The following is a 14,101-nucleotide window of genomic DNA, read 5'->3' on the forward strand; positions in this document are numbered from 1 at the left end:
CTTATTGCGGTGATCATTTCATAACATATAAAAATGTTGAAACACTATTCTATACACTGGGAACTAATATAATATTGTATGTTAATTATAAATCAATAAAAAAAACTAAGGGAAACATAAGGTTTATTAATATATAGTGCTGGGGAAAAAAATCTCAATATGATGCCCAGTGCACTGTTCTAATTGTTCCTCTTTCTTTCCCAATCAGAATGCAAATGAATGAGACATGTCATTTCATCAATCCATTCTGATTTATTTTTTAAAAGCAAATGATTCCTTGTAAATTTTACTTATTATTAAGCTAATAGTATGTTAAATTGGTAATTTTCTCACTATTGGTTGAGGACAGAGAAACAAAGCAATATATGACAATACTCACTCCCCCAAAATTTCAAAGGGATTCAAACTACCTATGCAGATTTTCTCAAACAATGTGACTAGAAAGCCACCTCCTGAGCTGAGGTTCAATATTGAGAGAAATACTGAAGGAAAGTAGTTGAGAATGTTATAATATTTTTTTCCTCACCACTTGCTCTTTGATAAAGGAAAAGGCGTGCTTCTCCTTACTTCAGACACACTGAGAAAGAAAGGTTTCAAGAAATCACCATTTGAGAAATCTAAAATGAATAGGCTGTGACTATTGTCCTAGTGCCAGAATGAAAAGCAGTATCTACATTGGGAAACAGCTTAGTTTCCACTGATGTCAGGGAGAGATGTATATTTGTCAAGGATCCAACAAAGATTGCATAGTAGGGAGCCAGTCTGAAGCATAAACGGTCCAAGAGTCAGCTTCATGATGCAAGTGTTTATTAGATTCATAAAGAAAAGGGTAGGGATCATGAGTAGACAACCAAGGTGAAGAAATTGCAGACATCCAGGGTGTGGAGATCAAATGTCCCTGATCGGGAAATCTCCAAAGAACTCACAAATGTGCTTCATGAGGGGGAAAAAAAAAATCACTGAATATCTACCATGCCCAGAGAGCACCAGCTCCAGATTACAACCATACAATTAAAGCCTGATATTTTCTGAATGTGATCTCTTTGTTCTTTCCCTATGCCTATCCTAGTCTCGAGAATCGCAGCTAGTGAAAAGAAGCCCATCATGCTTCCTATCCCATAACTGGCTTCTCACCATGATGGAGATGCAGGATGGAAAGAGGAAAACTTTAGTTTCAAATGCATTTCATAGTTTTATTTTTTCAGACTGGACATTTCAATTACTAGGCTGAGATTGTTCTGGGAACTAAAGTGATACTTTATTATCTGGGAGGGACTGGAATAGTCTTAAGACATGATCTAGTTTTCAGGTGGAGCAGGTAAGAAACAGCTTCAGAGGAGTTGTACGAATTGCTATCAGTCAAGGGGAGACTGTTGACTTGTCACAGACAAGCTGGATGCTGATCGATTCCATTTCCTCTTCCAGGGAACACAAGAAAAGTAATTCTCAGCTTCTGTTGTAGTTGGGTTGGGGTCATGGGACTGGGATCTCGCCAGTAAAATGTGAATGGAGGTATACTATTATGTAACCCTAGCTATAAACCACTCCAGTGATTCCCAGTCTAATTTTCTCCTGACCTATGCCTAGAAACGAGGGAGACCATACATGAGGGAAATCATGCTGTATAAAGGGAAATCAATGTCCCCGAGTCACTGCTTGGAAGCCAGCACTACCCCAAGATCTCCAGCAAATCACCTGACCCTAGGCAGACTGTAATCTGAGCAAAAAATAAACTTTAATGTTTTTTTAATCCACTGATTTGAGTTTGTTTTCCTCAGCAGCTAGAATTAATTACCCTGATGAATACACAGCCTAATTCTCTTGCCACAAAATTTTGATAATATCAGCAATTATATGCATCGTATTCACAACTGATTGTGATTAATAAGTGAATGGTAACAGTAAGTAGAGAATGATTTCTGTAGAGAACCAAGTATCCAAGAGGCTCTCTCCCTAAAGCCAGATGCGACTCACAGAAATCTGTCCTTTAGTGGACGGGGTTTTAACTATGTCATAAGGCTGTTGTGTGGAGAGAGGAGTAGTACTTATCAATCTGAGGTCCACGGGAATGGTTAAGACCACCTGAGAATTCTAAACCCTATCCAATCCTGATCTCTGGTGGCCTTGGCCTGTAGCGGCTTGAAGCAGGGTTTCAGTTCCTGGCCAGTGATTGAGGTCGTGTCGCGACGGTGAGCACACTGAATCCTAGCCACTAGACCAGTGGTCAGTGACAAGGCCCTGGCCCTATGGCTTTGCAGAAAGAGAATTCCCACAAAGACGGAAAGTAGTGAAACAAGTAAAGTATTTATTAGGGAAAAAAGAGTACAGTATGTGTGGATAGACACACGGGGTGGCTCAGAGAGTCACGCCCTCGTGACAGTTTAAATCACTTATACGGGGCATTTCTTCCTGGTTTCCTTTGGCCAATCATTTTAATTTGCCTGGCTCAAAGTCCATATTTGGTATATCTCGGGATTTTCCCATGTGTGCGTGCGCATCTCTTAGCCAAGATGGATTCTACCAAAGAGGCCTGTGGGTAGTGAGCATCAGTTGGCATCAGTTAGCATCACTCCCCTTTTGACATCCAAGGAGCCTTTCTGCACATGTGTAGTCGGGGAGGCCTCCTGACTTCGAGAGTGAGAAATATGCAGTGTCTTATCTTCTATCTGGGCAGGGCCCAGCCTCCTCTCTCAATTATCCTGTTATTCCCATCTCGGAGTATCGGTCCACAAGGAAGGAACTCGAACCATTTTCCCCAGGGGCCCATCTATCCCCTGCCTCAATCCTAAAACAAGGTTAACTCCTGGTTTCTCAGTGGGAAGAAGAAATTAAGACTTCTGGTTGGATTAACCAGAGAAGAATTTGGTTAAGCACCAATTTGAGCTTGGCCTGGAGAGGTGGGTAGGATCTGATTAGACAAAGAAGAACAGAGCGGGTATTCTGGAGGGAAGTGCAGCCCCAGAATGGTTGCAGATACAGGATGAGTGTGTTGCTAGGATAGAAAATGGACGAGTCATTCAACATGATAGCTTCCTATATTTGGACCATGGACATTAAGGGGAAAAAAGATGAAAAGGGATACAGGAGAATTTTGAATAAAGAATTAATAAGATAGCATAACTGACTTTTAGATGATTCCCAGGGAAAATATATTGAGAGCTTACCATGTGCCAGTTACTGTACTAGGTTGTTTATATTTCATTTAATTCTTATAATTCAGTGAGGTATGGACTTTTATTAGTTCCATTTTATAGATAAGAAAATTGAGGCAGAGGAAAGTAAAGTAACTTGACTTCAAGTCATAAGCATAGCAAGTTTAACATCCAGAATTCAGACTCAAGTAGGTGACTCTAGTAAATGCTCTTAACCACTATACTGTGCTTCAAGAATAAGACAGTGAATGTTGGAGGTGGTGAGGTAGTGGAAAGAGTTTTACCTTTGAAATCATAATAATTGTTGCTTGAATCCTTTCTCCGCTATATGAAGTCTTGGGCATATGAAACTTTCTGAGTCTAAATATTTTTTAATGAAAATAATACCACCTACCTTTATTTATTTTTTAATTCAAAAGATCTCTGGTATAAAGGGTAACGTGTACAGTACATAGAGCACACTAGGTGGCTCAATACACAGTAGCTCTTATAATAGTGCAACATTGTATGGGGTGAAAGAAGACTATGTATTTAAATTTAAGACCTTTTTTATTTTGCAGTTAGATGACAGAGATAAGCATGTCTAGGCAGTGCCTAGCAAATACTTGGTATTTAAAGTCAGTTTAATAAACAACAAGGTCCTACTGCATAGCACAGGGGACTATATTCAATAGCCTGTGACTAACCATAATGGAAAAGAGTATATTATATACATGTATAACTGAGTCACTTTGCTGTACAGCAGAAATTAACACAACCCTGTAAATGAACTATACTTCAATAAAATTTAAAAAATAGAGTCTATTTAATCTGAATCTGATTTTGGGGTTGTCATGGGGCATTCAAATGGCACTGCCTGATGAATTTACAGATGTATGACTGGAGCTTGGGATAAAGGTGAGCATTGAAACAACAGCCACCTATATAATGTGCTAATTGAGTTCGTAACAGTGGATGAGATTTGTGAGAAAGAGATGTAAAGTGGCAACACTAGTGGCTGTTACGTTGTGGGGCATGAAATGAATCCAGGAAGGAATGATCAGAGAAATAGTAACTGTTACCTTCAAATAAAAAAAGAGTTTGCACTTCCTAGAGAGAAATGGGCTCTGATAGGCATTGTCTCTTACCTGGAATACCTATTGTCATGAATAAAAAGATTGCTGAAGATGAAGTATTTGTCACAGACAATCCACAATGTGGGTTCACATGTGGGTAATATTTTTTAATTGTATTTTTAAATAAAAAGTTACCTTTCTCTCTCCTTGAAAATAACTGGTGAATTAGAAATGTTGTTATTCATTCCTACTTGTTATCATGCAAACACTTTAAACAGCTTCTTGCGTTTCTATTGGACTTTTTTTTTTTTTCAGAATAGCAAAAAGAAAAATAGTCCTTTCCCATGGAGAGTTTAAGCCTACCTTCTCTTTTCAGTTTCTAATTTCTATTGCATTTTTGTCAAAGTAATCTTTCTGCTATTTATTCAACAACCAAACATTTGTCAAGCACCTACTAGATGGAAGGCCCTCTGGTAGGCTCTCGGGATTACAAAACTAAATTTAAAAACAATCACTGTCTTTAAAGCCTGTGTATCTCAGTGAGGAAGAAAGATATTTATACAGAAACTGTGCGTACAAGTGACCACATAACAGGCCTTATGGGAAAAAAATCTTCAAGTGGGCTAAGGGCGCAGCACTGAGCCATGCAGATATTTAAGATCCGTACAGGTAGAACTGAGAAGTGAGGAGGAGGAAACATTGCCTGAAAATCTGAGTAATTATAAAGAGTTAAATTTCAAGATTTTATTGTTCTTGTTTGCACAAAGCTAATGTATAATTTTGATATGTTGCATTAACTAAATATCAAAGAACGTAGATGGTCCCTCTTCCTTTTGATTTTTTATTTAACCATATTAAGCAGTCTAGCTTATATAAAAATTTTAAGACAAGTAGTTGTAACTTTCCATAATCATCCTACTGTTTGAAATATACCTACTCAAGTGTAATTCTGAAGTTCACACTAGTGTGTACGGGGAATTTTATCTTGGATTTTTCTAATCTGTCACCCACTCAAAAGGCAGAAAGAGATTCCTTTATTGCAAAGCCATTGGCCACAAGAATCTAACCCATTCAAGATGGAAGAACTAATTTATGTACTAGCAGTTTATTTATGGTGCTTTCAGGATTGCTATCTATTTAATAAATTAAGGTTTTATCCGCTGACTAATACACCGCAGGGATAGACCAGTCCTCAGAGCTCTGGATCAAACCTTTTTCCTCTTTGAAGAGTGTCACAGACTTTTAAGGGTTTGTTACCAAGGGAATATAGTAGAGGGAAAATAGCCCACCGTACAGATTTTGTTAAATCCTAGCTTCCTTCACTTACTATCATAACTGTCACTTCCTGAGAGAAAAGCTTAGAGAGATCTATCTCTACCATGTTTTGCATTATCATTCCTATAGTTTTTCATAATGTGTGCCGCCAAGAAGAAGCAATCATTGATTGGATAGAGATTCATTAAAAAAAAAAAGAGGGGCTCCTTATGAGACTTAGTCATATTTTAATAACAATAATAATAATAATAGAACTTATTGAATACTAATGATGTATCAGATACTGGGCTAAACAATTTATCACACATCAAGTTTGCAGGCATCATGGTATAAAGAAAAGAGCTCATGTTTTTAGGGTCAGGTAAGTTTGAGTTCAAAACTGACTTTTGACTCTTAACTATCTGGGTGCCTTGAACAAGTTGCATATCCTCTTTGAGCCTCATTCCCTTAGTCTCATTCCCTTATCTTTAAGAAAGGTACCAAAATATGTAACAGCTATTATATGTGTAAAACTCTTCTAAAGCACTTGAACATAGTATGTGCTCAATAAATCTATAAGCCTAACAGTAGGTACAAAAAATTTATCCATGCTTTGAATACCATTGTCCTAATATTTCTCACCATGTGGCCTTAGTGTCACCAGTTAGAGGAGAGACTATAAATGACTTTTACAAAAAAAGCTAGATTGGGGTACACATTAATCTTGAATCAAAAGACAGAAATTATTGTTAATATTTACAATGCCTTGGTTGCAGCTGAAAAACTAAGTCAGGTGACTTGCTGCTTGCCTTTGGATCCTCATGGTAGCTTTACATGCATAAAAATTAATTTATTCCACCAGCCCACTCCATTTTCTTCACCCTCACTCAGCTGCAGTTTGAAGATCACTAGTAACATTACCTTCTTTAGCTCCTCTGATGTTCCAGACACTCATAAGACATACCACAACCTTTCCTGCCAGACATGAACAAAGCTTTGAAATCAATGACAGTTTTCACAGAACTTTTTTTAAAACCATCCTATGATGAGCAATTAATAGGTTGTCTCCTAATGGGGGCTTGTGTGCAATTAGTGCTAACATTTTATGGGCAATTTTGAATGTTTTTGTTTTTCATCTGGATCCAGCCGAGTATGTTTAAAATCTCTCAATAATGTTTCATAGTGTTCTGTGTAGAGGGAGACTTTGTACATCATTCATTAGCTATGTAGTTAAAAAATTTTTTTCTAATCACTTTTGCTGGTATATAAAATGCAAATTGATATTTGTATGCTGAATTTACTAAATTCACTTGCTAATTCTTATAGATTATCTGGAGATCCTTTCGGAGTTTCCACATCTATAATCGTGCTATCCACAAATAATGACAGTTATTTCTTCCTTTCCAATAGTCACACCATTTGTTCTAACTGGATCTCCAGTATATTGTTAAAAAAGGTGATAGTGGGCATCTTAATCTTGTTCCTGATCTCATGGTGCAAACTTCAAAGATTTTACCATTAATTGTGAAGTATACAGTGAAGGTTTGGTAGATGTTCTTTAACATATTAAAGACGTTTCTTTCTATTTCTAGTATGCTACAAGTTTATAACATGAATGGTTGTTGAGAGGTATCCATGCTTTTGTCTGCAACTATTGAGATTATCATATAATTTTCTCCTTTATTTTCTAAATATAGTGAATTATATTGATTTTTGAATGTTGAAACAATCTGAAATAAACCCACCTTAATCTCACTTGATTCAGTTATTAGCTAATACAATTTAGGATTTTTGCATCTATGTTTATGAGCGATATTAACCTGTAATATTTCTTTCTTATAATGTCCGTATCAGGTTTTGTTATCAAGATTATACTGGCCTAGAAAATTGGAAGTGTTCCCTTTTTTTCTATTCTCTAATAAAATTTAGCAGAGGTTGGTGTTATTTTTTTGCTTAAATGTTTGGAATAATTCACCACTAAACTTATCTGTGCCTGGAGTTTCCTTTGTGGGATGGTTTTTATTTTGAGACACAATTTCTTTACTAGATATAGGACTATTCAATTTTTATAATACATCTGTGTATGTTACAATAAATTGCATTTTAAAGTAACTTACTCTTGGGACTTCCCTGGTGGCACAGCAGTTAAGACTCCAAGCTTCCAGTGCAGGGGGCCGGGGTTTCAGCCCTGGTCAGGGAACTAGAGCCCATGTGCATGCTGCAACTAAGAGTTCGTGTGCCACAACTAAGGAGCTGGCAAGCTGTGACTAAGGAGCCAGCCTGCCACAAACTAAGACCTGGGGCAACCAAATAAATAATAAATAAATAAATAAAACTTTTAAAAAAATAAATAAAATAACTTACTCATTTTATCAAAATTTCACTATTTGTTAGCAAATGTCTTTCATTATTCTGTCATTTTAATTTCTCTCATCTCTGATAATAATGCCTCACTTTCGTTCCTGATATTATTTGTGTTCACATTTAATCTTCATAACAATTCTATGTAGTGATTATTATTATTTCTCACGTTTTCAAAGGAGTAAAGAAATCTCAAAGAGCTAAACAGCTGCCCGTGTTTAATTAGCTAGAAGGCACAGAGCTAGGACTCAAAGCAAGGTCTGTAGCCTCAGAAGCCTATGTTCTTTACAAACATGTCAACACTCATTTCAAACATACATTGTAGTCATGACTATGCTGATTTCAGTCCTTTCAGAAAAAAAAAAAAAAAATGCATGTAGGGGCAAGGCTTCTGTCCAAGCAAATAGAACAGGAAAAAGATAAATTTACTTTCCTCAGTCTCTAAACACTTACACATTTGACATCAGTGCTGTGAATCATTTTCCACTTAACATGCACCATTATATGCTCTTCAATTTCTCTGAAGAGCTCCTCCCATCCTATTTGAAAATACCGAATTATCCTTTAAGCAGCAGCTTCTATTCTGTGAAGGATTTTTTCTATTCTATTCTTCTACAATATTCTGCACCTCGGATTCCATGAAGCATTCCTTAACTCTCCCAACAAAATAGATGTCTCTGTTGTATTACCACTGTAGTTACTAAAAAAAAAACAAAAAAACTCTCTATTATAGCTTATATACGTATACATAATATTGTGAATATGTTTATAAACATCTGCCTCTCCTAATGAACTATCAATCTCTTGAGGATATTAGGAACCATGTCTCCTGCATCTTTCTAGGCCCCGTGTTCAACATAATGACAGAGGAGGTGCTCAGTGAAAACATCTTCATTATTTTATAGGACTAATTATTTTTACATGCATTTCTTACCTCCCCTAAGAACTTTTCTCTCAAGGAATCTACCACAGCAGAACTTTGCTTGGCATGCAGTGACTGTGTTCTCTACATATGAAATTTCTCGGAAGTAAGAAGAGTTTAAACTTCTTCCATTATTTGAGGCTGCAGTTCTAATTATTTTAAATGATGATACTGATACATGGCTTCAAAAATTGAATCACATTTTAATGTTTACATTTAATTAATTAATGCTTAAACATATGCATTCACAGACTCAATAGCTGTCTATATTATCTCAATTACAGATAATAGCAAAGTCTAAATTTGATCTAAATTTGAGGTTTTACTAAATGTGAGAGTCAAAATAAGTATTTTTCCTTCTCCCCTTCTTACCACTCTGCTCCATTCTCCCCTGTTCTACTAATTACGAACATACTGTGTGATGGGCAAAGCAGAACTATCTGAGGCACTTCACTGAAGGCCTAAGAAAACCGGGTAGAACTTAGAGCTGCAATATGGGGCAAAGCCACTAGGTGGAGCCCCATAAAATCTATGGTCATCTCCTGCCCATTACTAAACACTTTAGTCCATAGGATGCTTATACTGGAATGGACCAAGGAAAGCAAGGAACCAACCCCTTCATTTTCACAGAGGAGGAATCTGGGAGCCAATCAGGGAAAGAACCAACCTAGGTCACACATTCACATTAGTGAAAGCGAGCAGAACCCTGTGAGGTCCTCCCAGTTACGAAAGCCCTTCTGTGTTCCCTGCCTCTTGTTTGTAGAAAAGCTGCAGCCTCCCAGGCATCCCGAGTCACAAAAGGCTCAAGCAATTAATGGTTAGGACAGTAGAGTCACAGAATCTGTAGTTCCTCCCTGAAGGACATAGATAACAGTGTCCAATACACATTCCTGAGTTGTTTTGCAGATACTATAACCACCACCAGAGGGAAAAAGCTGGCCAGATGACCAGACTATAGCCATAATGTAAGCTGCTGCATCTTGAGCAGTACTGAATCTATGGCTTGCACAATTCCAGGAACTGGCCTCAAGGAAATGGGAACAAGGAGATCCTGGAGTTGAAGACTAACTGTGCTTTAAACAATCAAGATGACGCTGACCAGACCACCACATGACCAGCTTCAAAATGACTGTCGGAGCTGACTGTGCTGTTCTGCACATGGCCCCTGCCTGCACACCCCTGAAACTTCCTGGCTTTTCCCTATACAACCCTTTCCCTCTAACCAACAAGAGGGAGATGCTTTGGGCGACAACAGTCTGCCATCATCCCAGGTTGGCGGCTTCCTGAAGAAAGCATCTTTCTTCTTCCACCAACCCTTGTCTCTCAAACATTGACTTTTGAGCGATGAGCAGCTGACCTTGAGCTCGGTTCTGGCTCTGGCTGGTAACAGCAGTAGAAACCCCAAATCAGCACCCAGAGTCTGCATTGCCCTGGGTCTTTGCATTTGCTACAGCAATGGTTTTCCCCTAGAGTTATGAATGGAAAAGCTGTACAGCTTAAATAAAAACAGGATACATACCTAATCAATCTCCTCAGTGGCAAAGAAAAGCAATATTGGCATAACACTAATTAGCTTGTGCTCCGGAGTCACGTACTTTTAGCCAAAGGAAGTGAGCTTCATAGTCAGTGCCTGCAACAGTGTGCATTAGAACAAAGGTATCTAGGCTTCTTCCTACTGGATAATTTAAGGGACCTTATGTCACTGTTCTGCCTCAACTCTGGGAAGGGGTTTGGGCAGAGTGAGTGGAAAGGACTGCCTGTAGCTTTTCCAATGACAGACTGTGTGGTCTCAGAGGCAGGTTTCCTGCCCACTGTTTCCATGGGGGAAAATGGCTGCTTTGCCTAATGGGCACAATCAGAACAAGAAGTTATGGGGCTTTGGGATAAGATGATTACAGGACAGAACTGATCATCACAGGTTATCACTGGTAGCTTCTCTGCCCCTTCAGTCCTATCCCTTTTCCCACAGTTGTCCTCATTCTATCATGCCTTTGTCCTAGAAGGGAACGTGGCAAATAAATCACAATTACATACAGTGATCTGAGAAATGTAAATAATACAATAGGGATCATTATGGCATTAGGAAAAATATGATTCAAATGTCTAGCAAAAATTCTGGCATATACACAGCAGTGTTAAAAAAAAAAGGTTGCTATTTCTATGCTGCTTCATTCCTCTCTGATATGTTTACAATTAAAGAAAAACAAAAGTGAGAATATCTTTTTATCTCTATAACAGAAGAGATAGGTCTTCCGACAGAGAGCTTTTGTGTCAGTTAAATATTTACACATAATGTGTAATAGTTACTCTAATTAGAGATGCTTCATACCTCCAAATGTAAGGATTACTTAGGCTCTGGTATCTTCATTTCTTAGATTTGTAAATTGAAAGTAAAAAGTAAATTAGAAACTTCCTATAACATTTACAGAGAGAAAAATATGCAAAGCAGGTTGGTGCTCTCACACTTTGTTAGTGTCATTCCATATTACTAAAAACATTTGAGAAACATTTTTGTAATCTAGTAGACAATAATTAAAATGTAGACAATAACAAAGCACTTACTTATTCCAGGCACTGTTTCAACTGCTATAGAGAAGCATTATTTTGCTTATCACAACCAAATTTGTGAGTTAAGTAGCATTACCCCAATACTTCAGAAGAAAATGCCAAGACAACAATAAAAATAAATTGTGTCACAGGTAAATGTCAGAGTTGGAATTTGGCATTTGGTCTGTTTGGCTCCAAAACCTGTGCTCCTAACTACTACATACTTAGGTTCATTATTTGTTTCCTTGGACTCAAAGCTAAGAAAATTAACTATGGAAAAAGCTACTTGCATATAAAGGTTTATTCATAATAGTGAAAAGTTAAAAGCCAAATGAAGTACATATAGTGGAAAACAATAGTAAATAGAGTAAATTATGAAGGGATATATATATATAAATAAATATATATATATATATATATAAGCCCCTATATCTTTATAGATAAAAGCATGAAAAATGCTTATTGTATAATAACTTCTTTAAAGTATGATATAAATCTATACTAATTCCTTTTGAAAATTTCTTGTATATATTTCCATTTCAGAGATAAAGAAAAGAGAACGAAGTCAAGTTTCTTTTTTGTTTTTTGGGTTTTTTTTTTTGCGGTACGCAGGCCTCTCACTGTTGTGGCCTCTCCCATTGCGGAGAACAGTCTCTGGACGCGCAGGCTCAGCGGCCATGGCTCACGGGCCCAGCCGCTCCGCGGCATGTGGGATCTTCCCGGAACCGGGACACAAACCCATGTCCCCTGCACCGGCAGGCGGACTCTCAACCACTGCGCCACCAGGGAAGCCCTAATGTCAAGTTTTTGATGCATGGCATATACTAGAATAAGAAGGTAAACATAATAAACGCATTCTGATCAGCAAGTTCTAATTATAAGAATGTTTTAGTTCCTAGTATTACTAAGCTTTGTCTCACCAAGCATGTGAGACAATAATAATTATAGCCTTGTTTTGATGAGTAGGTTTTAGAAGTAATGAAGCTTATAAGGATAAAGCCTGGGTTTCTGATGTCCCTACATGGGGACCTAAGCCGGTGAAGAGCAGGCCCCCCTACCTGTGATGACAAGGTGGAAGGTGAACCCTGGAGAGGCAGCACTGCTGCAGTGCACCCCCTGCTTATTTAAAGGATTCACTGAAATCTGACCAGTTAGCTTCTCCTTTAAGAACGTCAAGTAGAGAAGGGAGTTCCATATGGTAAAATCATTGTCTAAAAATTAATAGTAATATCACACCCATTATGAGTTATATCCACTCTAAAGGACCTTGAGAAGACCCACAATGAGACAGAGAGTGGACAAACAGAAGGGTGAGCGGTTGATCCCACTGATTTCTTCTAGGTCCTCTGTACCCTACCTCTTTCCCTTTTTTTTTTTTGGAAGCAAGTGATTAGTTGCTCTCATAGTGGTAGATTATTGAGGATTCTTTTCTCTCACTTTGAATTTTCTAGCAACAGATATAAAAACAAGACAGGAAAAAAAATACACAAACTTGTTACCTGAAAAGTAATCATAGAACAAGATCATCAGTGACGTGTACTGATCAGTGGCAGTGACATATATACTTCTTTCCCTTGTTTTGTTTTCCCTATGGAGTGACATTGCTTTAAAACTTTCTTTAAAGGAAGAGCATTAAAGAGACAGGAGAGCAGTTAGTGTAAAAGGACCTAAGAAACTTGAAAAACCCAGCAACTTATCTTTCTACTCCAGATAAGTCTGAGACCCTTTTTTCTTCCCTCTATTTCCGTTCTCAGAATCTAGTGCTCTAACATCACACACACACACACACACACACACACACACACACACACACACAGAAATATTGCCATATTTCCTACTTTCTAAAATCAGCTCTCCTCCTCCTGGGTTCCCTCTTGCTATGAGATCTGTTCTGGCGGTGAACTCTCTCTCCCCTACCCTTCTCCACCTCGACTTCTACACTTCTTTTTTTTTTTTAATTGAGTTATAGTTGATTTACAATGCTGTGCCAACCTCTGTACAGCAAAATGACTCAGTTATACACATACAGACACTTTTTCATATTCTTTTCCATTATGGTTTATCACAATATATTGAATCTTGTTCCCTGTGCTATACAGTAGGACCTTGTTGTTTATCCTATATATAATTCGACATCTACACTTCTTTCCTCACACTTTATATTCCAGTCATTTGGATACACATGCATTTTTCCAAATACACCAGCATGTTCAGTAACTCTGTGCCTTCCTACATGCCTCCCCTCTGAAAAATCCTTTCTTCTTCCTCATCCCAAATTACATATTCTTCAGGTGACCTCTCCCCCTTAAAGCCTTCCCTACATCACACTCACCCTCCCCACAAGTGAGAGCCTGCCCCATAGGGTTAAAAGAAAAAAATTGGTAACGAACACAAATTCTTGAGCTTGCCTTACAGAACAGCAGATAAAGAAACAACTTGTTGAAATCCCCTCTGCGTCTAACACAACAAGACTGGCTGAAACCAGCTGGAGCCAAGATGGCTGATCAAACTTTGGGCAGAATAAACCTGCTTGTCCGATTGGTGACCCTTTGATATTGAGACAGGCTGGGACCTAGGGCCTGGGACGTGGGATACTTTGCAGCTGTGCTTGCACCTGGACAAGCGTCTCCTCAAGCAACAAAATACAAAGAAACTATAAGGGACTAAACTTGATGAGCAAGTTCTAATTATGAGAATGTTTTAGTTCCTAGTATTACTAAGCTTTGTCTCACCAAGCATGTGAGACAATAATAATTATATCCTTTGTGCATGTGCAGCTGGGCCAAATTATGGACAACAAGATACAAAAA

General features: G+C 38.0%; 1 long non-coding RNA gene across 1 annotated transcript in view; it reads right to left on the reverse strand.

Annotated features, from left to right (window-relative positions):
* LOC113607866 (uncharacterized) overlaps positions 1-14,101 on the reverse strand; it is a 43,683-nt gene that overhangs the window by 28,930 nt on the left and 652 nt on the right. The gene's annotated exons all lie outside the window — the stretch shown is intronic.

The sequence above is a fragment of the Aethalodelphis obliquidens genome, unplaced genomic scaffold (assembly GCF_003676395.1).
Source record: "Aethalodelphis obliquidens isolate GAN/ISIS:26980383/991018 unplaced genomic scaffold, ASM367639v1 scaffold50, whole genome shotgun sequence".
In the NCBI taxonomy this organism is placed as follows: Eukaryota; Metazoa; Chordata; class Mammalia; order Artiodactyla; family Delphinidae; genus Aethalodelphis; species Aethalodelphis obliquidens.